The sequence below is a fragment of the Equus caballus genome, chromosome 20 (assembly GCF_041296265.1).
Source record: "Equus caballus isolate H_3958 breed thoroughbred chromosome 20, TB-T2T, whole genome shotgun sequence".
NCBI classification, from domain to species: domain Eukaryota; kingdom Metazoa; phylum Chordata; class Mammalia; order Perissodactyla; family Equidae; genus Equus; species Equus caballus.
In genome coordinates, this window is record NC_091703.1 from 24711015 (window position 1) to 24738633 (window position 27619).

The 27619-nt window shown below is 40.2% G+C and overlaps 1 protein-coding gene across 3 annotated transcripts in view; it reads right to left on the reverse strand.

Annotated features, from left to right (window-relative positions):
• Positions 1 to 27619, reverse strand: part of CMAH (cytidine monophospho-N-acetylneuraminic acid hydroxylase) — a 351661-nt gene that overhangs the window by 191811 nt on the left and 132231 nt on the right. For all 3 annotated transcript variants that reach the window (XM_070244995.1, XM_070244986.1, XM_070244988.1), the window contains one exon: positions 4218 to 4296. The gene's annotated coding sequence lies outside the window, so the exon portion shown is untranslated. The remainder of the gene's footprint in view (positions 1 to 4217; positions 4297 to 27619) is intronic.

Genomic DNA, 27619 nt, shown 5'->3' on the forward strand with positions numbered 1-27619 from the left:
ATCAGCCAGTTATAGGAGATCCTCAATACATGGTTGTTGAAAACAATGATTTATCCAAGAGTCTTCACCTTCCCGTAATGGCTTTGTATTCAGAATCTCTTTTGCTTAACTCTCCCTAATCTGAGAAGCCTTTTTCTTTTTTTCCTTTTTCTTCAAAATCCTCATCTGCTTTCATTCCCAGTTTAATATAGATTCTGGCTAAATCCACTTAGCTCTCAAAGAAGCACATCTATTTCTGAGGTCAAATCCCTTCTTATTTTCTGAGGGTCCTCTGAGTTCCGTAGAGGGGGTGTTCTTTTAACTTCTCGGGGAACGGGAAGTTCCGCTTTTACTTTCTTTGCCAGGGAAGCATACGCTTGCTTCTGGTCTCCTAGGGCTGTGCTGAAGAAACGCCAGCATTTTTGCAGCACTGTACTAACAGGCCACTGGGTGTCAGTCCTGAGCTGTGTTGTAGGGAAAAAAAGGCAGGAAAGACAAACCTGAGAGTGAGGGATAAATAACATTTGAGGAGAGAACTAAAGTCATCAAAGATTCACCATGAGCCCGTATGGGGGGCAAAATATTTATGAAGGAAGTAGGTGTGAAGGAAACCATAGCAAGAGTCAGAGGAAAATGGAGGTGTCATCGCAAGTTTCAACTAAAATTGCCCAAGCTGCTTAAACAAAACTCGTATAAAAGAATCCCTTCTTCTCCCTTTACTGTATTATCATCAAGGCAATGTGGTCCAAAGGGAGTAGAGTGTCCAGCATAGGTGACCCTCTCTGCTGGGAAGGCTCCTGCGCTCGCTCTTTGCTTGTTCCCCAGGACTTGAAAATAAAGCCCCAGAACTGAGCTCTCATCAGCCAGTCCCTGGATTGTCCTTTTCTACCACCCCCAACCTGGATCAGTCCTACACTCCCTCTCCTCTGTTTCTATAACTTAGTGACAGCACTGCTGGAGAAAAGCACAACCATGAGAATTCGTGTTTTCACAGATGTAGAATTTCCATCTCAGAAGGAGTCTCAGTTCAGTTTGTCAATCCTTTTCCCTGTCCAAGAATAGGTTTCTCTCTCTCTCCCCTCGCTCTGCCTTCGGCTAGCCCAAACCTCATTCAACTCTCTCTCCCAGCAGATGATCTGGCTCTCAGAGAGAACATTGAGTCCAAAACCCTCAAGTCCTCACGATCCTGTCCTGTCCCTCATAAATATCCTGCCCCCCATACGGGCTCATCTTCTTTGTTACCCATTCTTACCTCCTGCCCCACCAATGACAAGAAGTAAGACTGCTGCCCTCGCATCTCCTCCAAGTGTCTCCCAGGACTTTGCTCCGTGAATCAGTCGCTCTGTCTCTATAAATTCTTAATCCCCAGATTGCTAATGTAATGGGATGGAGAAAAATTGAATTCTCTTAGCAAATGGCATGAAAATTCCCTTTGATGATTTGTTAGAAAAATTAATTGATAAGCCCTTGAAGGTTGAAGGTGAGACCTTGCAGGGGCCTGACTGTGGGAGGAGCACGCATCTCTAGATGAGGACAGTAATTCCTGGCTCTAAAGAAGCAGGAAGGAGTTGGGGAGGATGGAGGAGGAGCCAGCAGGACAATGTGGCAATGTGGTTTGCAGTTTACAGTGTAACCCCTCTCCAGGAACACCTCCAGACTTCCTTCAGGTTTCTTAACTTATGACATTTGATTATATTGATTACTATTAATGTGAGTATCTATACAGAAACTGGTGAAAGGACTGAGATTTGCTCTGAGGTGACATGAGATGGACCTGAGACCACAGGCATAGATGTGCGAGTGGATGGAAGCATGAGGGAGCAAGCTCTCAGGAAGTCACTGAAATCTGGGCAGGGAGGGAGCCCTGGACTGCGGCTTTGGATCAACTGTACCTACATCTCCCAGAGGTACGGAGGTCTCAGCTGATGTTAACTTGCTCAAGTTTCTCTCATCCTAAACAAAAGCCTCTTCACCCAGAGCCTTTTGTGGCTCCTTTTCACCTTCTCCTTCTCTCCTTATCCAACAACTCTCCTTGTCCACACTTCTGGCGGCAGCTTCAACACCTTCCATTAACTTCTCACCCCTCTGCCATCTGGAGAGTACTCTCACCAAGGTTGTAGATGGTATCCTCATGGGGAGCATTCTCAGTCCTTATCTTACAGGACATTTTTTCCACATGAGACACCAATGATAACTTTCCTGGTATCTCCCACCTGTTCTCTGTCTTTTCCTCCGGCCTTTGCCATGGACCGCTCTTTCTCTTTTTACTGCTTACATGTTGGCATTGGTGCCGGAGGGTCTGCATTTCAACTGGCACCCAGAAGAATTCTTATGTTCACTGGACTGGAGGAGGGGGGTTCTGTTGAAGTGAATTTGACAACAATTGAGTCATAACGTGGATGGTGCTATTAGAATGTGAATAAAGGAAAAGATTGTGGAACCCAATAAAAGTTAAACAAGAAGGTCAGGAATCTTCTTGAGAATATTATTGAGAAGAATATTCTGAAAATAAAAGGAACAGAGTAGTTGGGGGACCAAATTGCAATATAAAGAGAGAAGGTGATATTGTGAAAGAGAAGATGCAGGTGTTCAGAGATAGGAGAAATAACGTTACACAAATGAAACTATATTTGAGTAATTTAATAGAAGATAAAATAGTTCCTTGACAGGAAAATATAATGGGAAGCACTGTGCTACATAAATTCTGCTTCGAATGTGCTATGCAGCCATTCATTATAACCCACCTGGATCAGTGAAATACAAATGGTGTTCTTTTTATTAGCTGTGGTAGGCTTCAGCATCAATAAGCATTCAGATTATGTTTGCACACATTCTAACAGGAAAATCAATCAGTTCACTAGATGAACATTAGCAGTAAAACACAATAGAGCTTTCCAAAGCAAAATTTACCTGGTTTGTTGGCCCAGATTTTCCTCCCTTGTAGACATAGGACCCTTCTTTGAAAAGGTTTGTTCTGGGGCCAGCCCTGTGGCCGAGTGGTTAAGTTTGCATGCTCCGCTTCAGCAGCCCAGGGTTTCACTGGTTCAGATCCTGGGTGCGGACATGGCACTGCTCATTAGGCCACGTTGAGGTGGCGTCCCACATGCCACAACTAGAAGGACCCATAACTAAAATATACAACTATGAACTTGGGGGATTTGGGGAGAAAAAGCAGAAGAAAAAAAGGTTTGTTCTTATTCAGATTTCATTCATATGCCTAAGTTAGAGTTTCATTGTAATCCTACCTATGAACTCAGAATTTAGGATAAAAAAGTTCCATTTTGGAATATATTCAAGAAAATGAATCAGAGGAACTGCCAGAAGAATTGAAGACATTGCAATATTGTCACACCTGTTCTATAGCCCCATGCTGTCCGATATGGTAACCATAGCCACTTGTGGCTATTTCAATGTAAATGTAAATTAATTAAAATTCATAAGATTAAAATTCAGTTCCCCAGGTGCACCAGCCACCCTTTAAGTGTTCAGTTGTGACATGTGGCTACTTCTTTAGAGAGTACAGATACAGAGCATTTCCTTCATTGCAGAGAATTCTACTGGACAGCATTTCTATAGACACACATGCACACACACACACACACACACCACAGTCATAAGCCAAAGAGCACAGCAGTAGAATTAAAGTTTCTATGTCAGACATCTAACTTGGGCTTCCATTCCCTCATTTGAATTAATTTGATTATCAGGTTTTCTTTTTAAACTAATAAGTGTTATTAAGATTTTCTCCCCAAGGTGTCTATCAGTCATCAATCCCTGAATTCACTACTAAGGGATGTTATAACACATCCTTCAGTAAAAAATAATTTGGAGGGCCGGCCTGGTGGCGCAGCAGTTAAGTGCGCACGTTCCACTTCGGCGCCCGGGGTTCACTGGTTCGGATCCCAGGTGCGGACACGGCACCGCTTGGCAAGCCATGCTGTGGTAGGCGTCCCAGCTATAAAGTAGATAAAGTAGAGGAAGATGGGTATGGATGTGAGCTCAGGGCCAGTCTTCCTCAGCAAAAAGAGGAGGATTGGTGGCAGATGTTAGCTCAGGGCTAATCTTCCTCAGAAAAAAAAATAATAATAATAATTTGGATGCTGCCTTTCTTGGAAACAGGTACATAGAGTTATACATTTAGGAAACTCCTTTTGCATTTATTTTACTCAAATAAAAAGATTGTTTTGTATAGTAAAACTTACAGTCTGTAAGTAGAGTGCGAGCATATTTCTACTTACCAGACCCTTATGTGTCAGGTCCAAATTGTGCTGTTACCAAGGCAAGTCATTTATCTCCCCTGAGACTCAGTTTCTTCACCTGTAAAAAAGGAATGGTAATACGAGTGTGACAGATTTGTTTGTAAAGAGAAGTGAGATAATGCACAGAAAAGCGTAGCCTTCCTAGCCATGGGCAAGGAATAATTAACAGCAACCACCCTGAGTTCCAAGGCAGGTGCAGCGTTAAAGATTTTAATGACCTCTGCACCTCTGTCTAGGAATTGCTTTTCCCACCGAAGAGCCAAAGGCTTGCAGAAAATTCCACCTCATCCTTCAAAGCATGCCGAGCAGAGACCCGATTCACAAATAGTCATTAGTGGAATGCATTTTGTGGGAATATGACTTTGTGATTTTGAAAAGCTGGCTGTAACATGTGCTTATTACTAGAGGGGAGGCAGACTTCATTGTGGGAGGAGACTCCTCTTTGATTTTGAGGTAAGGGGGACACTTTGGTGAGCTTTAACTGTGCATGGCAGGGTCCAGAATCCTGCTCTGACCATGATATAAAAACTCCTTTTCATTGTGGATGGAACGCTGCTGAGCAAGGCCATGTTGGAGCCTGAGGCCAAAGGCAAAATGTGCTCTCCTATATACACACACAAAACCCCCGCCCATATCTTGACCCAAGTGGAAAGGGTTCATACAAGCATTACAATTTAGAAATATGACTACATATGAAGCCCCACATTGCCCAATCTGTTCACACAACACTGTCACCGCTCAGGAACCATGAGCTGATTGCTGTTGTAGGCCCAGGAACCATGAGCTGATTGCTGTTGTCCAATAAAGCAGAGTCATAAAACAAACAAACAGCCGGTCTTTATTTAAACTTTTGATGTTTTGTTCATCATGGATTTTCTGCGTTAATTTTCGTTTTTTTAAATATTGCATTAAAATATTATTGATCCTCATCATTGAGTTTTTTGATGCTCCCTTAAAATGCGTGCCTCAGCGAGCACTTCCTTGCCTGACCCTAATCCTGGCCCCGTGGCTGAGAGCTTATGCTGAGGTGAACTCTAATTCTTCTTTGGCTGGAGCTTGGAAGAAGAGACATTGGAGCTGTGGACCTTAGGACCGATGAGAGATTCAAGGGAACGCCTGTCTGTGTAAGAGAGGAGCAGCCCCCGAAACTTGGAGACAGGAGTGTGGGAGTAGGAGAAGGCAAGGAGGAGGGTGACCAGAGATGGCCCTTGTGAAATGGCATGGCTGAGAAGCTTCAGGAGCAGTGGGCTCTGAGGACCACCAGAGTGTACAGATTTTCCTTTCTGAATTGTAGTTCTTTTCTTTATTTTCAAGTCTTCAGTAAAGTATGTTACATTTGACAGTGACTCCTTGAGGGAATGAAGAGAGGAGCCAGTGATCATAAGAGGGAAAAACTGGCCTGAAGAAAGCTACAAAAGCAAGGAAAGCAGTTATTCAACAACAGACATATATGAAAATAAAGGGAGCAAAATATCTTCATATTATTTGTCACATGCATGAGCTCTATACTCCCTCGCTGCTGATTAAAATTTCAAGACTCATTGGGGCCGGCCCAGTGGCACAGTGGTTAAGTTCACATGTTCTGCTTCTTGACGGCCTGGGGTTTGTCGCTTCAGATCCCAGGTGCGGACATGGCACCGCTTGGCAAAAGCCATGCTGTAGTAGGCACCCCAGGTATAAAATAGAGGAAGATGGGCGTGGATGTTAGCTCAGGGCCAGTCTTCCTCAGCAAAAAGAGGAGGATTGGCAGTAGTTAGCTCAGGGCTAATCTTCAAAAAAAAATAAAGTTAAAAAAAAATTTCAAGACTCACAGGCCCCCAAATTCACACAGAGACCCAGGAGCTAGACCTGGTGGTAAAACCACACACCTGTGGTCATCAGAGAATGAAGTCAACCCAGCTCTGGAATGAAGGAAGAGGTAGGCCAGATAGAAACAAGAATCACTGGGATTTATGAAATCAGATAAAATAGCTGGTATCTAGAATCATATTCTAAATGAAAAACCACGTGGGGTTTGAAAAGTCAGAAGAAGGCAACATCAGAAACACGTCAGATTAATGTTAATTGTAATGTTTACAGTTCTTCAGTTTCCACAGGTCAGCCTGTTAAGAGTAACAAAAGACTGGATGCCATTCATCCAGTTGAGTCTTTATGTTACACAAGAAGGTCAAATATTGAGCCAGTTTTTTATGACATTTGAATTGTATTTCTGAACTTAATGAAATCAATATCAGAGGAAACAATCTATATTAGACAAAATGGATCTGGAAGCATCTGGATGAAGGTCATCATGGGCAGACTTTAGAAGGTGAAGCACACGTGGCATGACCTAAAATTCACTTATAGAGACTTTCATAAGTTGAATGATACTTATTAAGCGGAAATTAAAGATTGCTGTAAGTATTGCTTAGGCCCCTTAGAATACAAACAGTCCGTCATTTCTGTATGTCCAGAAGAAGAACAGTGGAGAAGGTAGGGGCAGGAGAGAAGTTGGGCTCAGCAATGTGAAGTGAGAAAGAAGACTAACACCTCCAAGAATGTAGGTGCATTCCCTGAGAACCCAAGTACCTGTCAGGCAGAATGGGGGCCTAGATCATGGCTCTCTGAGTAGTAATGTGAAGAGCGCCTTTGGAGAGTGTGAAAACAAGGACTTAGATTACATACACGATTGTTGTTAGAAATCCCAGTGACAGAATAATCATTCCAAGACAGACCCACTGCAGTATGTGAGAGAATGAACAGACAGATGCTGGACAACCAACAGAAATCCAAGAGCTAGGACCCAGAAAAGAGCAATTCCCTTGACCACATCTGGCAGAGAATGGATATTTATCACTGATATATACATTTATGCCTGAGTTAGGTGTTTAGCAAATTGTACCTGGTTCTCCTTCCATAATGTATGTTCAGTGACTATCAAAGAATGACAGTAAAATAAAATTCATGAAATTCTGAATAAAAGAGCCCCTCTGGGGAATGCCAAAAATGATGCCCTCAGCTGACAGCAATCCAAATTCTAGTGCCCAGAAAGGGCAGGCTGGTTGAACAGCATAAACTGACTTAAGGACCAGCTACTTGAATCAGAATCATCTAAGGTGCTTGTTAGGACCCATCCCGGATCTGCTGACTCTGCGTTTAAGGATCTACCTGTCAGCAGCTTCCCCAGGTGGCTGTGAGATGGTCAAACAACCTTGGGCGGAGCTTATATTTTCATAACACGTAAACACTAAGAAACATCCGAGATTTCTGACCTTTCTCAAAGGAGTGGGGCAGGAGCCTCCACTCTTTTTTTTTTCTTTTTTGAGGACCCAATGATGCCTACCCTCTGGAGCCAGACCCAGAGTTTCCCAAAATAGAAGGAAGAAAGTGGGCTTCCACAAGAGCCTGCGGGATGGCCCAATGGAGGCCCCAAGAGCTCCATTCTTCAGATTGTAACCTCGCCCCCGGGGAACTCCATGGGCACGGTGCTGGGGAAATTGCCCTGCCCACTCCACCATCCACCTACCCCCAACCTGCAGGATGGAAACTCCCTCTGAGACCCCAAACACCCCTAGAGATTTATCACTGAAAACGTTCAGGGACAGAAGGAACCAATTCAAATGCTGGGGAACAGAACTTGCGTGGGGTTTGTTGTTTAGCATGGATGTAACAGAAGCATCTAATTAACCACCTTTTCTGTGTCCTTGAGGGAGTCACTGGTCTGCACCCCCAAACATCTGAAACCTCAAATAAATGTGTTGAGTGTTTTTTTATGTTAAAGGAAATAGTTAAACCTTTTAGTTAAAAATAAACAAATAGTAATATATCAATGTTAGTTTCTTAGTTTTGACAAGTATATTAACAAGGAGGGGAAATTGGCAAAAGGTTATTTGGGAACTCTCTCTACTCTCTTTGCAATTTTAAATTTGAAATTATTCTAAAATAAAAAGTTTATTAAAAATAGATAAACAGGGGCTGGCCCAGTGGCGCAGCGGTTAAGTTCACACGTTCCACTTCTCAGCGGCCCGGGATTCGCCAGTTTGGATCCCGGGTGTGGACATGGCATTGCTTGGCAAAAGCCACGCTGTAGCAGGCATCCCACATATAAAGTAGAGGAAGATGGGCATGGATGTAGGCTCAGGGCCAGTCTTCTTCAGCAAAAAGAGGAGGATTGGCAGTAGTTAGCTCAGGGCTAATCTTCCTCAATAAATAAATAAATAAACTAACTAACAAACTAAAAACCTGCTGCTGGAGCCCACAGGGCCGCCAAGTGAGTATATCTCAGATCCCAGCCCTTCTTCAAGCTCCGGCGTCTCAGGCAGAGGCTCAGCCTCCATGACTTGGAGATTCTCTCACATCATCATCCCTTAGATGGTGTTTAGCATTGGCTTTCCTTTCCTAGCTTGGTGCGACCTTTTACATGTAGCCTCTACTTACTCCTTTGCGCCAGCCCATCCAAGCAAGCCGCGGCCGCTGCTTCCGCTCCCCCGACCCCAGCTCCATCCCCAGGGAAACTATTTCCATCTAGTTAAGCCATAAGAGTGTAATGGTGTGGAATTAATTTGCCTACATCTAAGACTTGGCTTGAAATATATTTCCTCTCTAGTTGTATTCTTTGCATAGGTACCTACTATGAGAATCACACCAAGTTCTGTGGTTGGGGGTTGAAAAGAAAGAAAAATGGCAGGGCTCACCACTTTTACTTCATAGAGCACAGTTTCATTTTGGGGGAGGCGGGGAGTGGATTTTTAAAATTGTGCTCCACCCTACTTATTGTAAGAGGTAACTATTAAGAGGAACAATTGTTTTATTTTACAGTGTTGGTCCGTTTTAAAATTCCCAGTTAAAAGAATATGAAGGAAGTAGGGGAAACACTCTCTTTGTGAGGAACTCTGAATGGAGCGCATTGTGCGAGGCCAAAGAAAAACTTCATCTGGGTAAGATTCTAATTGTATTCTTCCTTATCATGCCAGAGAAGCTGACAACCTATGTTTTACTGCTCAAAAAAGAAAATAAAAGCCTCAACTAGTTCCCGACGCAGAACTCAGGAGAGCCTAAAAGAACAAGTGGAATATAATGTTTCCTTTCTATTTTTTTCTCTTTTGAAACCATTAACCCGTTGTTTATTTGGAAACTGTCAATATGGCAGGCAGAATTCAGGAACACAAGAACTGACCATTTATTTATCCAAGATATTAAGCACATCATGCCATGTACCGTGCTTGCCTCAAGCTGTGCAAGGCATGGCCCCTGTCTAAGCAACCTTCAATCTACAAGTATGACATAGGTTAAAATGCCTTCAGTGCGAGGCAGTTATTCTCAATTGGAGGTAATTTTGCACCCCTCCTCCCAGACACTTGGCAGCATCTGGAGGCAATTTTGTTTATCACAACTGCAGGTGGGGGTAGGGATGGGGAATGACGCTACTGGCATGTGGTGGGTAGAAGCCAGCAATGCTATGAAACATCCTACAATGCACAGGACGGCCCAACCACCAAGAAGTATCCAACCCAAAATGTCAGTAGTGCCAAGGTTGAGAAACACTTTAAAGTTTCTACAAGGTTGAGAAAACGTGATAATTACATTATAATGCCATTGCGTAGTACTCCGTGTGTGATACAAGTCAGGGGCTCCAGAAGAGCAAAGAAGCAAAGGTCACGTCCAGCTGAGATCATCAGAGAAAGTTTTGAGAACCATTCAAGTGGGTGTTTCTGTGGTCCAGGGTGCCTCATTTTTTCTTGAGTCTTAGAGGTCATCTAGAGTTCCTAATATTGTATTTTTATATTTCAGTCAATAAGTAGCTGGTGAAAACCCTTGCTTGGCCAAGTAGCTTGACATATCTGTGTCTCAGTTTTCTCTGCTGGAAAGTGACAGGTTTGATTCAGAAACTGCAGGTTCCCTCCTGGCTTTGAACAAGTGACAATTTTCACTCTAACTCTCTACCTGGTAACCCTATAGCCCATAAAATATGACTCTCAAGTCTTCCATGGTGAATGCGCTTCTGTCTGTCTCCGTGCAACATGCATGTAAACACAACATTTGCTTATAATTTCAGGGGATCCAGAGGCCCCCTGAAGCCCATCTCTGGACCCCTCTAAGGATGCATGGGCCCCTGATTAAAAATTTCTGCTCTCAAGTTTCCTGAGCAACAAAATCTTGTGCTGGGTCTATCTGATCCCTTGGAACCTGACCCAAGTGTGTTTCCAAAACTACCAAGCTCTTTTTCTCTCTTGCGTGCCACACTCATCTGTCTCTTGTTTTTCTGTCATGGAATTATTCTGTATTTTGCTACTGCTGCTTCACCAAAATTATTTTAACTAATCTCACGACCTTGCCAAAATCCAACTCACATAGCACATGCTCTAACCCACCAGGATGGGCTATTACCACTTGTCTCAGAATGCTCTAGAGATTGTGTCTGGTGGGTTCCCTTAAGCAAAGGGAACTTGCAATGAATGTGTCCCTGAAGCCCTAGGGGAGAGGATCTCTGCTTGAAGGAGCTTAAGAAAGATGACTAGGAAAGTCCACTGTCAGCCAGAAGGGGGAACAAAAATCCCATGGGGGTGCACAAAAAACTGGCCTGATTCTACCTAGAAGAGAGGTGCCAACAACTGCTTTGCCAGTGTTCATAGGGCTGGAAGACCCTAGAACTGTGCAGTTCAATAAGGTGGCCGAATGTGGCCATTGAGCACTTGAAATGTGGCTAGTCCACATGAATACTTTGAACACTCAGTATAAACAAGGAATATAGATATTTCATTAATAATTTTTCTATTGGTTACTTGTTGAAATGATGATGTTTGGAATATATTGGGTTAAATAAAATATATTATTAAAGCTCATTTCACCTATTTCTTTTTACTTTTTTGGTGTGGTTATTAGGAAATTTTGTGTTATACGTGTGCCCTGGCTGTAGGCCTGCGTCATATTTCTGTTGGACTGTGCTGCTTTGGGATCCCACAGATTGTCCCCTCAGGGCTAGTTTCACCTCCGTGGACATTCCTTTTCTATCAAATCTGTGTGATGTGCTGAAGGACTGGTACATCCTCCTGAGGAACCAGCCCAGATGCCTGGAACACCTTAGATTAGGCAAAGCTCTAAGATCTGGAATATACTGTTAATTGCTTAATACATGATCTTTTAATGGGTGCTATAGATTGAATATTTGTGTCCCCCCCCCCCCCCACAAATTCCCATGTTGAAACCTAATACCCAATGTGGTGGTATTAGGAAGTGAGGCCTTTAGAAGTTGCTTAGGTCATGAGGGTGGAGCCCTCAGGAGTGGGATTAGTACTTTTATAAAAGAGACCCCACAGGGGCCAGCCCTGGGGCCAAGTGGTTAAGTTCGCTTGCTCCGCTTCGGCGGCCCAGGGTTTCACGTGTTCAGATCCTGGGTGTGGACATGGCACCGTTCATTAGGCCATGTTGAGGCAGCGTCCCATATGCCACAACTAGAAGGACCCACAATTAAAATATACAATTATGTACTGGGGGGATTTGGGGAGAAAAAGCAGAAAAAAAAAGAGAGACCCCACAGAGCTCCCTGGCCCCTTCCACTATGTGAACACTCAGCAAAAAGACAGCCATCTATGAGAAAGTAGGCTCTCACCAGACGCGAAATCTACCAGCGCCTTGATCCTGGACTTCCTAACCTCCAGAACTATGAGAAATAAATTTGTGTATAAGCCACCCAGATTATGGTATTTTTGTTATAGCAGCCCAAACGGACTAACACAGTGGGAATTACAAGTGTTCCAGCTATGATCATAACTTGGGGACAAGGTAGCAATCATTGCAGAGAATCATTCAAGTACACCTTCAATACTAGCCATGGTGGGCCCCAGCAAATCACTCTCAATGGCAGAATATGCAGGCCGAGACTCTGGGATTCTCAGAAAAGGACGAGACTGTTCTCCTTGGGGATGTCTGATTTTCCCTATTGACTTGCATACAAGGAATACCTTGACATGTAATGGGCAGAAGTCCAAATATTTTGTAGGGAGATTCTTTGAGACTATGTAAATATCAAATTTTTCACCTGTTAGTTTTAGCATTCATTGATGTTTCTTAGCTCAATTCATCATTACTTCCATGGTTGCCAGGTTGTGATTTTCTAATTCCAACATTCCTTCTAATTATTGGTTGGAATTCTACTGTAAGGAAAACTTTTTCTTCTCCTTATTTATTTACTTATAGCAGTGTGAACTCATGAATTACTAGTTTTTTCAGTGGGTTATAATTTGTCACTATCATTTATTTTGAAGTTCAAATTATTCCAGATTCCAGCAGTAAAAGCACCAGTTAAGCTAACTCTAGTGTCCTTTTTGAATGTCCTCATCATTCTTCGAGCATCCCAGGATCATCTTGTACTTTCCCTGCCCCAGCTGTGGAGTCAGCCATTTCTCTAGGAAGCCTTGGTTCATTTTAGTGAAAAATGGTATTTAAACACCAAGATCTGGGCACTAGGTGTGCTCACGTTTATTGGGGTGTTGCTGCTTCTCCTAGGCCCTCCAAGTGAACAGAGCTAAGGAATATGTGTATGTGTCTATATAATACATGAATACATATTGAAAACTTTCTTTCTTTGTTTCTTTCTTTGGTTGTTTTTTTCATTGTTGTTGTTGTTGTTTTTGAGGAAGATTAGCCCTGAGCTAACATCTGCTGCCAATCTTCCTCTCTTTTCTGAGGAAGACTGGCCCTGAGCTAACATCTGTGCCCATCTTCCTCTACTTTATATGTGGGACACCTACCACAGCATGGCTTGCCAAGCAGTGCCATGTCCGCACCCAGGATCCGAACCGGCAAACCCCAGGCCCCTGTAGGGGAATGTGCGCACTTAACCACTGTGCCACCAGGCTGGCCCCTATTTATTTCTATATCTGTATATCCAAATATATTTTGAAAACCATTTATTCACACTAACTCCAATTCCAATCCAATAGCACAGGTTCATTCTAGTTTTCTCCGTTTTCATATTTATAACTCCCTTCTTCCACAGTGAGAAATTTGGTTCCCATTATCCTCAATATATTTATTTATTGACTCCTCATCACTACCACCCCTCATACACTGCTAATCTCTTGTTGGTGCTACCACTACAATCCCCCAGCCTCATGCAGATGACTTCCTAAACCCACTTGGACGCCAACACCCTGTGCGAGAACTCCCATCCAAGGGGCGTTGTTCTCCTTACCCTTCATTGGCTCTGATTCCCCACACTGGGTTGCTGCTGACACCACCATACCCAGACATGGGTGCCTTCCTCATTCTACTTAGGCTACAATACCTCATACTGGTCTGCTGCCCACCACTACACAAAGACCTACCTCACTCTGCCCTTCGTAATCACTTTGGACTGAATTATTCAGGAGGGCAGCCAAGCAGACAGGCATGAATCAATTAAAATATCTGTGAGACAATTTGGAACACAAGCAAACCTGTTGTATCGTTCTTTAGGGCAACCTAAAATGTTCTTCACAATCTCATGTGGTCTACCTATAGCAGAGTCAGGTGAGTACCTTGTAAGAGTGTGTAAGAGTGTGCAGTTGATGTACAAGCATATACTTGCAATTAACAGGAAGAAGCCTTCATTGAGTGTGCCACTATCAAGTAGAATATATTCATTTTCATTAATATATGGCCTTGTAAAAAGAAATCTTCTCTGTTTATTGAGGTCAACATGATATTTAGCATCTGAGATAAAGGGGCTTTTTTAGTGAAATCTCCCCAAAATTACTTATGAGTTCAAATTAGAGTGAGGATTGATGAATTTGCCAAGAAGGCCTATAATATTGTGGAGGAAAAGTTGCGGAGAAGGCATCCTTTCTCCAGAATGAATTGCAACATGAGGCAACACCACATCTAATAGAAAAACATTGGGAAAGACTCTCAAAGTACTACTGAAATATGGCAGCACTAGTCCAGTGGAAAGACATTAGAAAGAAGAATTAGAAATATGATCGGCATCACGTGGAACTATTTCAAGATGACAAACGTAATAATTTATGGTAATGACTGTCCAGCATATATGTAGACTGAACAAGAAATGTCGATAATATGTGCCTATGTATATCCTCCAAAACGAAGAGAAGCTGTGAATATTTTGAACATTTATTTGCTTAAATTAAAAGACAAGAATTAAAAATAATAGTTACGAGTTTTTTTTCTGGCTATCAAAGTGACATATATTCACTATAGAAAAATACAATAGAGCACAAAGAAAAAAGTAGTAATCACATATATACCTACCACTCAGATTTAACTCATTAATAATTTTGGTATATTTCCTTTAGATCATATTGTTTGCTTTAAAAAAACAAGATCATACTATACATAGTGTTTATATATTTTTTCACAATGATACATGTCACAAACATTTTCCCATGACATTGGATACTCAGTGACATTATAATTGTAATGGTTATATAATATTTTGTTGTATTTACTTAACTATTTTTCTATTGTTGGGTATTTTACTGATTTCCAATTTTGGCTATTAGAAATGATATTGTAATAAACATTTGCATATGTCTTTGCTCACGTCTCTGATTATTTCTTCAGGATAAACTTTTAGAAGTGTAAATTGAGTTGCTGGAGCAAATAGTGTTGTACAAAATTATGTTACTATCATAATTTTGATTATATATAAATCAGTAGGATATGCAGAAAAGAGTAGTATGCTTTCATGAAGTATGTGACAAATATAAGCTGTTTACATATATAATTAATATGTTTGAGCATTTTAGTTGTTTTGTGTGCTTAATAATCCCTGAATAAATTAAAGAACAAACTATCCCGCAACAGTCTCAGAAATGCAGAATTGTTAGTTTGATCCTACTTCCAAGGGCTTTCCTTGGCTTTTGTGGTAGTAAGAAAATTATTGCCGCATATCACACCAGCAGAGCAAACAGTGAAATATTTATTTTGGAATGTCTGCTTTCTATCTGGCAGGGATTTGGAATTTAGAAACCTTTTGAAAAATATTTCAGAACCACAAAATACAGTAAGCTTTGAATTAAGAATTAATTGGGCTTTTCCCTACTGTTTGATCAATTTTTTAAGAGGAAAAATAAAAAGTGCTACGCAGAATACAATTAACTCTTAGTCTTGAATAATCTTAATGTGTACTGTTGCCTAGAAGCCAGAGACTGGACCAAATGACCTCTTGAGATCCTTTCCAGCTCAGTAATTCCAACTTTTATACTAAATGAGCTTTAACTTGGAGAACTTATCACCCACTGCTCAACCAAGCCCTTTCCTCTTAACTAGATATTCTCTTCAGGCTTTAGTTTTCCTTTGATACTCACAGAGGGTGTCTGCCAACCCTCCATTGTTGTAATTACAGCAATGCTTTTACATGAACATTAATCTAACAATGAAGGAGACGAAGCGGAATGCCAAGTTCAGTAGTGCTTATATAGTCATAAGCGTGGAACATTCTTAGAACTTTTAAAAAAATGTTTAAAGTCTTGGTTTAAAATCTGATGTAATGTGACTATACTTGAGAGTACAAGAAAAATTCTCAAGCGCTAAGCCTTAAGGTGCAAAGGAAAGTCAGTGCTCTTTTTCACACAAAACCTGCTGCAGGAAAGATGAAAGAAAACCATCACAATGTGATATATAATTTATCCTCTCTGGCTCACTAAACTGTAGTTTTGAAATTTAACAAAACCCTTCTTCTATATGAGTCTATTTCTCTAACATACTCTGTGAATGATTTATGCTCATTTGTTTGGTTAAGCTTTTAAAGACTTTCTTATTTTTCCTTTTTCTCCCCAAAGCCCCCCAGCACATAGTTGTGTATTTTTTAGTTGTGGGTCCTTCTAGTTGTGGCATGTGGGACGCCACCTCAGCATGGCCTGATGAGTGGTGCCACATCCACGCCCAGGATCCGAACCAGCAAAACCCTGGGCCACTGGAGAGGAGCATGTGAACTTAACCATGTGGTCATGGGGACAGCCCCTGGTTAAGCTTTTAATTGCTGCTGGTTGGTGAGTCTGTGCACATACGTGTGTGTGTGTGTGTGAATCTATGTCAAGCACTGTAATGGTCACCTGTTGGTTGACCCCCAATATTCATTCCTCACTTGACATTTTCCGATAGTCCCCACTTCGACTGGAGATCCATTGCTACCCTACCCTCAACTATCCAACTTGAGGATGGAACAAAAGACATGTATTGGGCCAAAAGAGGACATTCTATTGCACTGACTGCAGTGATTAGCTCAGAGATGGGCCTATGGTCTAAACCAATAGTGAATTCCAGGACTTTTGCTGACTCTTCTGGAACACATTTCCTTCTTTCTGTGGAGTGTGGATGTAAAGCTAGAACTGTCATCATTGCTTTGCCATTACATAGGATGCTCACCTCAGAATGATTCCAACACACAAAGAGAAAACTAAGAAAATTAAAGAGAAGTTTAACCTTGATTGATCCACACCTGAAGGAATAAGTTCCCTTTGCTTTGTAATATAGTTTGAATTAAGCTTTCTGTCACTTGTGACTGAAAATATCCTAACTGATGTAGAATCTCAGAAGTGGTTATGGCCTTGGGAAGCATAGAGGAAGCCAAACAGTTCTGGCCTTCTTCAGGAACAACGCCTTCTAGAACCTATTAGTTAAGGAAGAGATTAAGGGGAAGTATGGAGAGAGGAGAAGTCAACTCCACTGTGATGGTTAATTTCAAATTTAATAAAAATTAAGTGGCATGTAAAATTAAGTGGCAACTTGACTGAGCTGAGGGATGCCTGAATGGCTGGTAAAGCATTATTTCTAGGTGTGTCTGTGAGGGTGTTTCTGGAAGAGATTAGCATTTGAATGTGAGTAAAGAAGATTGTCTTTCCAATACAGGTGGATATTACTCAATTTGTTGAGGGCCTAAATAGAACAAAAATGTAGAGAAAGGGCAAATTTGCTGCCTTTGCTTGAGCTGGGATATCCATCTTGTCCTGCCCTCAGACTTGGCACTCCTGATTCTCAGACCTTCAGACTCAGACACGGATTTATACCATTGAGCCTTCCGATCCTTGGGCCTTTTGGATTCAGACTGAGACTTATACCATTGGCTCCCTAGTTCTCAGTTCTTTGGACTCAGACTGAATTACACCACCATCTTTCTTGGTTCTCTAACTTGCAGATGGCAGACCATGGGTCTTCTTGGCTTCCATAATTGCAGGAGCCAATTCTGATAATAAATCTCCTCTTTTATGTATATATGTTCTATTGGTTCTGTTTCTCTGGAGAACCCTGACCAATACACCCACATATTTTAGTTTCATTCATCATTACTGTTGTTTTGCTTAGTTGTTCTATCAATTATTGAGAGAGATATGTTTAAATCTCCAACAATGATTGTGCATTTGGCTATTTCTGCCCTTAGTTCTGTCAGATTTTTGCTTCATGTATTTTGAAGCTCAATTAGGCACATACACATGTATAATTGCTATATTTCACAGATGCATTGACTTTTTCATTATTATGACACTGATGCATTGACTTTTTCATTATTATGAAGTATCCCTCTTTGTCTCTAGTAATACTCCTTGTTTCGAAGTCTATTTTGTTTAATATTAGTAAAAGCACTCCAGCTTTCTCCAACTTCTTTGGTACATATTTTTGCATCCTTTTACTGTTAATCTGTTTGTGTTTTTGCATTTAAAGTGCATCTTTTGTAGACAGCTTATAATTGGTTCTTGATTTTATCCAGTCTAATAATCTCTGCCTTTTGATCAGAGTGTTTAGTCCATTTACACTTAGTGTTGCAAGGAAAGAGTTAACATAGCAGCTATGTTTTATTAAGTCCTTGCTTATCTCTGTAGCCATTACAGTGACTCTTGGCAAATTCTAATAACTACATTTACTGCAACATTTACATAGTCACTGGGTAAAGATATTATTCTATATGCTTAAAGTAATGGATCAAGATGAACTAGGTGGTCAGCAGCATTAAATTAAACATGAAAATTCATGACGTGTGCCTCATATCTGGTTTGGGATCTGCACCATGGCTGCTGATGTGGCAGTTATGTGCCTATGTATGTGACCAATTCTCCTTCAGAATTTTAGACTTCAAGACTAAAGTGGGCTTCCCTGGATAGAGACATCTTGCACATGCAGTTTGCAGCTGGAGAGAAGACCACACCTGTGTGATGCTCATAGAAAAAGGGAGCACTCAGAAGCCCACATGTGACGTCTCTAGCCTTTGCCTATGTATGTCTTTCACTTTCTCTTCCTACTCTGCATCTTTTGCTGTGATGAGCCTTAGCCATCAGTTTGATTTTATGCTGAGTTGTGTGAGTCCTTGAGCGAATCACCCAACTGGCAGGTGTTATGGGACCTCTGAGAAGAATGTAATTATTAATATGGTTATATTTAGGTCTGACATTTGGCTGTTTATTTATTACTTGTCTCAGCTATTTTTTGTTCCTCTTCCTCTTTTCATGCCTTAGTTTGTGTTAATCATTTGTTATTTTATTTTAGTACATAGTTTGTTCTTTTTTAATAGCTTCCATTCTTCTTTTGAGATTTCCTATCTGTTCACTACCCCTTATATTGTCCTATAATTCTTAGAATATATTTTCCTTTAATCCTTTGAACATTTTTATAATAGCTGCTTTGAAGTCTTTTTAGGGTAAATCCAACATTTGGGCGCACTTGGAGTCATTCTCTATTGATTGCCTTTTCACCTAAGTGTGGGACATACTTTGCTGTTTCTTTAGGATTTCTAGTAAATTTTCATTGAAAATTGTAAACTGTAGATAACGTTTAAGTGACTTTAGAGTCTGTTGTGTTCTTCCAAGTATTATTGATCTTTTGTTCTATTAGGCAGTTGGTAGTTAACTTGCCTGGGATCAAACAGTAAATTTTGTCTTCCCTACTTTTATTTGGCTACTAATATCTCTTCTCTATTTTAATAGCCTTCAGTTGCTGTTTTTTTTTTTTCAATCCTGGCCCCTTGGGAGGTCTCTTTCCTACATAGTTTATTAGTCAACCAAATATTCGGATAAAGAATATTCTCAGATTTTGTGGCTCACCTTCTCTGTGATTTCCTAGCTTCTAAGGATTTTTCCCGAATTTCCAACTTCTCTGCTAGCTTTAATCTCCTTCCTCTTACACTTCAAGCCTGTAAGGCTTTAGCTTTCTGCTACCTGAGCTTCATGTTGTTGAGGAATATACTCAGCAGCAAACTCACAGATCTCACTCTGTGTAACTCTATCTTTCAAGAAATTTCTCTCTGATCTCTGCCTACTTTTCCACTACGTTCCCTGTGTCTCCTCCAGGCATGCATAATATAGCTGGTAAACTCATCCAAGGAGTTCTTAATTTCACATATTGTATTTTTCTGTTCTAGAATGTCCACTTGATTCTTTTATTAGCAATTTCAATTCTCCTCTAACATTCTCCATCTCTTTATTCTTTTTATCCATTTTCATCCATTATGGTTGTTCAAAAAATCAAGGCCAGCTGACTCCAATATGAGATTTATTCATGGATCTACTTCTATTGTTTATTTTTCTCCTGACTTTAAGTCACGTTTTCCTGCTTTTTCATATATCTAGGAATTTTTATTGTGTTCTATATGATGTGTATAGAAGAATCATGTGCCAGAGGACATTTTCCTCCAGAGAGAGTTTCCCTTTGCTTCAGTGGGGAGGGTGAGAGGTTGATTGCCTCAGTCTAACCAGGGATTCAGCTGGGTTAGGGCCTTATTGTAATTTCGGTAAACTAGGTCTGCTCTAGTTCATCCCTTTCCTTGGACATGTTCCTCCAAGGCTTTTGATTGAGAACCTGGCAGTGTTTGCCTCCTTTGTCCTGAAAGAGAACAGTACATTCTGCTCTGCCCTTTGGAGATTCTGACCTTATCTATTTAGACTTCTTCTCTCTACCACTTCAAGTATGGCAGATGTCTTGAGGAGAGACCAGCTATATATTTGAGACAGGCTCCCTCCCTCTAGAGAGACTTTGCCTCCTAAGCGATGTAGAATTGTGGATTTTGTTCTCCTTTTCTAAACCCAGCCTCTCAGCTTCCTTTACACAACCTCAGCACTCAACATATGTCTCATGGTGAAACCAGCCACATTTGCATCTCCTCAAATTTCCAATCGGTCATGCCAGCCTTGCACAAAACTTCGCTGGTTTCTCTTTCCTCCATCAGAGTTCCACTGTATAGGCTAAGGCTAATTCTCCCTCAGTGCCTAGAATCAGCAAATGCCCTAAGGAAGAACACAGCATGTGATTATCAGCTTACTCCAGAAGAGCTCCTCCTTCTCTGAAACTCCCATTCACCTGGTCTCACAGCTCTCTGGTGTCTAAAAATGTGCTTTTGTAATTTATACATTTTTTCTGATTCCTGCACAGGAGCATTGTGCTGCTATGACCTATTTCATTCTACTCGAAAGTGGAAGGCTACTTGTAGGTAACATCTTAATCAAAGTAGTATTTAGTGTGGTGGCTCAAGAAGTGGTCTTGAAATTCTACCCTACTAGCTATTTGACTTTGGCAAACTTACTTAACATCTTTTAGGAATAATAATGGCTACCTCTTTGGGTTCTTATATGGATCAAATGAAATAATATTCGTATAAAGCACTTTCAAGGTACAAACTACTTTAAATAAAAGGCAGGATGTCTTTATTAATTAATTAATTCATTCAAAGACATTTATTGAATACTTAACATATGCCGGACACTTTGCTAGGAGTTGGATGGAAAAAATGAACGAATAAGACTTAGAGACATAGTCTCACAGGAAGCTCACAATTCTAGCAGGAAGAAGTTCTAGAAGAATTCTAGAAGAATTCTAATGGGGAAGAAGAAAACATAATTCAATAAGAGAAATATATTATATAATTATAGACATAAGTATAAGGTAAAATGGCAAGAGAAAGGAATAATTAATTATACTGTTAGGGCAGGGAAGTTATGGAAGACTTCTCATAGAAAGTAAGGTTTCCGTTGAATCCTAGTGACTTACAAGTGGAAATTAACCCATTGTTGTAGAGACTACCAGTTGTCTATCTGAATCCATTCTCCATCTGTTTCATAGAAGAGTCATAGTTGGACAAAAAGCTACACTTCTGGAGAATACAATCTCAGCCTCCCTTGCACCTAGGTATGTTATGGCTATGTCTAAATTCTCACTTAGATGAAAATAAGTAACATTTGCCATGTATCGGTCTTGGCCTTAAAACCTTGTATATAATAGCCTCCATGCTTCTTCCTTCTCTCTGAGAACTAGAGCACAGGCTTTCCTACACCCAACGTATCCACACAGACAAGGACAGCAATCTAGAAGATGGCTGAGCAGCAAGATGGAAGAAACTCAGGTCCTTCAATGTTCGTGTGCAACAGAGCCAACCCACTAACTTGGACTGCTCATCTCAAAATTGTTACATGAGAGAAAAATAACTTGTTTCCTATAAGCCATTATATTTTGGAAACTTTTTGTTACACTATCTTAGTTGTACCATGTCCAAATGTCTTAAAGAAATACTTCTAGAAACCAATGAGAAAAAGATGAACAAGCCCAAATAGAAAACAGGCAAAGGTCATGAAAAGGCAATTTAATGAAGGAAGAAATACAGATGGTCAAGAAACATATGGAAACAAATGTTCAAACTTACTTGTAATTAAAAGACTGCAAATGGAAATAATAAGATGCCTTCTTGCCTATCAACTGATTTCATTATACATAATGTATATAATGATACATACACGCATGTGTTGCTTAAAGACGGAAAACGTTCTGAGAACTGCATCATTAGGTGATTTTCTCGTTGTGCAAACATCATAGACTGTCCTTACACAAACCTAGATGGTATAGCCTACTACACACTTAGGCTATATGGTACTAATCTTATGGGACCACCATCATATGTGCAGTCCATTGTTGACTGAAATATACATTATGTGGTGCATGACTGTATACGTATCCTAGCAATTTACTTCTAAGCGTTCGTTTTAACGGATTATTTTTCAGAATATGGGAATATATTTGGAGTTGTTAGATTATAATTTATGTAAACTATAATTGGAGATAATTTATAAACCCAAAATCAGGTTATTGAGTTAAATAAATTATAGAATAGTGGAATTATATTCCTTCACTTAAAAGGGTTTAGTAGAGGCCCAAAAGCTGCTGCTTGAAATGAGAGCTATCCCAGCTGACTAGGCAGTTGTGTGTGAGTAACAGTATTGTGGACCCAGATCCTGGGTGCAGAAAGACATTTTTTTTCCATTTTCTTTTATTTTTTTTTCTTTTCTTTATTTTCATTGTGGTAACATTGGTTTATAACTTTATATAAATTTGAGGTGTACATCATTATATTTAGATTTCTGTGTAAACTACATCATGTTCACCACTCAAAGGCTAGTTATAATCCATCACCACACACATACCTAGTCACCCCTTTTGACCTCCTTCCTCCCTCCTTCCCCTCTGGTAACCACCAATCCAATCTCTGTCTCTATGTGATTGTTGTTGTTTTTATCTTCTATTTGTCAGTGAGATCATACAGTATTTGACTTTCTCCCTCTGACTTATTTCACTAAGCATAATACCCTCAAGGTCCATCCGTGTTGTCACAAATGGCCAGATTTCATCATTTTTTATGGCTGAGTAGTATTCCATTGTGTATATATGCCAGATCTTCTTTATCCATTCATTCCCTGATGGGCACCTAGGTTGCTTCCAAGTCTTGGCTATTATGAACAATGCTGCAATGTACCTAAGGGTGCAAGTATCTTTACACTTTCATGTTTTCATGTTTGTTGGATAAATACTCAGCAGTGGAATAGCTGGATCATATGGCAGCCCTATTCTTAATTTTTTGAGGAATCTCCGTACTGTTTTCCATAGTGGCTGCACCAGTTTGCATTCCCACTAGCAGGGTATGAGAGTTCCCTTCTCTCCACATCCTCTCCAACACTGTTATTTCTTGTCTTGTTAATTATAGCCATTCTGACAGGCGTGAGGTGATATCTCATTGTAGTTTTGATTTGCATTTTCTTGATAGTTAATGATGTTGAACATCTTTTCATATGCCTGTTGGCCATCTGTATATCTTCTTTGGAGAAACGTCTGTTCAGATCTTTTTCCCATTTTTAAATTTGGTGGTTAGTTTTTCTGTTGTTGAGATGTATGAGTTCTTTATATATTTTGGATATTAACCCCTTATCAGATAAGTGGTTTGCAAATATCTTCTCCCAATTGTTAGGTTGTCTTTTCGTCTTGTTGATGGTTTCCTTTGCTGTGCAGAATCTTTTTAGTTTGATATAGTCCCATCTGTTAATTTTTTCTGTTGTTTCCCTTTCCCAGTCAGACATGTACTTGAAAATATGCTGCTAAGATCAATGTCACAGAGCATACCGCCTATGTTTTCTTGTAGAAGTTTCATGGTTTCAGGTCGTACATTCAAGTCTTTAATCCACTTTGAGTTAATTTTTGTGCATGGTGTAAGATAATGGTCTACTTTCATTCTTCTGCATGTGGCTGCCCAGTTTTCCCAACACCATTTGTTGAAGAGACTTTCCTTTCTCCCCTGTATGTTCTTGGCTCCCTTGTTGAAAATTACCTGTCCATAGACATGTGGAGGATTTTTTTTGGTGAGAAAGACTGGGCCTGAGCTCACATCTGTGCCAATCTTCCTCTATTTTATCTGTGGGACAGCACCACAGCGTGGCTTGATGAGTGGTGTGCAGGTCTGCCTCCGGGATCCGCCAAAGCAGAGCATGTGAACTTAACCACTACACCACCTGCTGGCCCTAGAAAGGTATTTTAAGTGACCAGACCTAGCACAAGAATCACAGAAAGTTTGTCATCCTTTTCCAAATGCTTGTTAGAGTGAAAAGAAATTCTTTAGAAATTGTGGCTGTGACCTGGCAAATAAAGAAAATTATGTGACTTGTGCGGGCCCCTGCCTGACAAATTATTCCATGAGAGTTGAATATATTTGTTTAACTGCAGTGGTTCACCGCAGACAGAGATCCCATAATAAAATATAGTAGGTATTTTTCTGACGTTTCTCTGAACCATGAAACAATGACACAAATTCTGTTCAACAGAAATTTGACTTTAAATCTGGCTTTAAGTTCTAGAGGAAGAGAAGCGTAAGTTCATTTCTAGCCCTCTTGGAGTTGTGCTAAATTGTCTTCCTGTGATCACCAATTGTTTACACAGAAAAAAAAATAATACATCTCACTTTGCTGCTGTGTTCATTGTTGCCTCTTATAAAGTCCTTACTCAAAGGTTAATTTGAGGGCTGGCCAGGTGGCACAGCGGTTAAGTGCGTATATTCTGCTTTGGCAGCCCAGGGTTCACCGGTTCGGATCCCAGGTGCGGACATGGAGCAGATAAAGTCCTGGTGTCAAATAACAAAGCAGGAGATAAACTATTCATCAGTAAACAATAAAGAGCTACCATAAGGCAGTAGGCAAATGATCACAAAACGAATCCAGCAAATAGTAGACAAAATACTTTAAGTTTTCGTGGAAGATTTTTGATATGTCAACTCAGTTACTCGTAGGCAGGGATTACATACCTATTTAAGGTCATTGACTGTCTTAGACTGTGGATTATTCAATCCAAGCTCTGAAAGGACTGTAGAAATGGGAAGATCATCTTATTTTGGTTCCAGAACATATTGGCAATAAGGCTAAGTACGTAGATGCATATTTATTGCAGTTGCATTGATGGTCCATGCCTATTAAAGAATGTTTGATTATCCAAAATATCTTGAAATATATGATTCCCAGGAAGACATCTGTTCTGAGAACTATGAACTGTGGAGGGAATGAAAACCTTTTTTTTTAAAGCCATATAATGAAACCACCAAGGAAACCTTACAATCTACTTCACAGCAAAGGTGAAAAATATCTAAAAGAAAATTTCAACCTCAAGGAGATGAAAGTGAACTGGAAAATTTCCTTTGCTGAAATTTCAAATGTTGTGTAAGAATACTTTGTCCTGAAGCAATCCTTCATACTGCACAAGAGTATAATTTATACCTCTATGAAGAGAAATTAAAGACATTACCAGAAATGACCGACAGCAATCACCATTAATTTATTTGAGATAGTGTTTTAAATGTCTTGCTATTTTCTTATGTTGAGAAGTGTTTAAAATGTTTTTAATAGTGAATAATCAATATTAATATTTTGTTCACACTGAGACACTAGGTAAGCAAAATATCATAATTATTAATAAGTCAATAGGTTATATCAATAACTGTAAAAAAAACTGTTAAAAAAACAACTGTTAAAAAAATGCTTCTGGGGCTGGCCCTGTGGCCGAGTGGTTAAGTTTGCACACTCCACTGCAGGCAGCCCAGTGTTTCGTTGGTTCGAATCCTGGGCGCGGACATGGCACTGCTCATCAAACCACGTTGAGGCAGCGTCCCACATGCCACAACTAGAAGGACCCACAACGAAGAATATACAACTATGTACTGGGGGGCTTTGGGGAGAAAAAGGAAAAAAATTAAATCTTTAAAAAAAAATGCTTCTAATAGAAAATACATCTCTGACATGAGGGTTTTACATTTATATAGGATGTTGCTGTTGAAATTATTTTCACACCGTTTATAAAACTCAAGAATATTTTTGGTTTCTCTGATTTTTGCCAGAATCAACATGTCATGAATGTGTGTGTTGTATCTATGGGAAAGAAAAGAGATGAATATTACTTTGTAGAAGCTTAACTTAAAATGTTTATGGAATTATCTAATTTATATTCACTTTTTTACTCTATGTATATTTCTAATATCTTTAGTTCTGTGACATTTGTTTTTTTATTTGAATAAATTCAGTACTTCTAGCTTCTTTTTAAAAAATAATTTTATGGAAGGACATTTAGGTAATATTATATTCTATTATTCTATTATATTCTATTATATTATTATATTAAGTATATAAGTATATTAAGGGGGAAATATCAGGTTGTGAGCTTATTTTTCAGGAATATATGATGTAAGCATAGAAAAGAAGTCTAGGACAGGAACTGGTTACACAGTAGACCACCTGGGAAGCTTTTAAAATGCCAACGACCAGACCCCACCTTAGTCCAAGTAAGTCAGACTCTCTGGGTGGGGATCCCCAGCATCTGCTTCAAAGGCTCCCCAGGTGACTCTAGTATACAGCTGAGCTTGAGCACTACTGGTTTAGACGCATACACACACTAAGGCGTGTACACACATGCATGCACACACACATGCACACCCCTGCAGTGGATCTACCCGTGATGTGGATCATGGGAAATTTTATATTATTTTTGCTTTTCTATGTTGTCCACAATAAACGTGTAATTGAATGCATGTAACTTTTGCAATAAAAATTAGAAGGAAGGAAAGATGAGAGGGAGGGAGGGGAAAGGAAGAAAACGAAACAAAAAAGAAAAAGAAAGAAAGAACGTTTTTAAATTAAACTTGACCACGCATCAACACAGCAAGCACTCAAAGCAATGAAGAGGGGAAGTACACACGGTGTCCTTCTGCTGTTCTAACAAGTGGCTAAAAAAAGCTTCAGGGGGGGCCAGCTGGGTAGTATAGCGGTTAAGTTCACACGTTCGGTGTCAGCGGCCCTGGGTTCACAGGTTCCAATCCTGGGTACAGACCTACGCACCGCTCATCAAGCCATGCTGAGACAGCATCCCACTTACAAAATAGAGGAAGATTGGCACAGATGCTAGCCCAGGGTCAATCTTCCTTATTTTGGCCAACCAAAAATAGAAAGAAAAAAAACCCTTGTCTTTGGAGGTTTCTCTAAAAAAAAAGTTAATGCAATCTTTACAAATTGGATCAATAATGTATAAGAATAAAACCAGGAATTATTTTTTTTAAAAAAAGGTTCAGGAGGGTAAGAGTCAGGGAAGGAGCTAACGTTTGCAGAGTCTCTATCATGTGTCAGTACTTCATTTTTAATCCCATTTAATCCCAGTACCTACCCTGCAGGGTTGCTATATCATCTTTCTTTTACAGATGGAGACATTGACTCTCAGAGAGGTGAAGTCACTTGCTGAATGTAATATTTGAACGCTGTCTGAGCCAACGCCACTACCCCACTGCTAAGGCGACATTCTGTGGTAAGGAAGCCAAGGTGGTTGAGCATAAGGGCATTTTCCTTTGTGTGTCTAACAGCTGTTAATACTCCTTGGTTTTTAACGTTTGTGGAAAATTGATACCTCTTCAAAGCTTTTTAGATGCCACTTCTTCTGCCCGAGACCACCTCTTGTTGGTTACCCTTGGGTGACCATAGCTTCTTCACTGTTGCGAAGCTTTACAAATGGCTTTCTTAGACAAATTATCTTGACCTCTACTAAAGAAGCGTTGCTGCCATTTCCTAATAATGGCCCAACAATACATTAAAAGATCTACCCAGATTCCTTTGTAAATGTAGCTGGGCCACAGTATT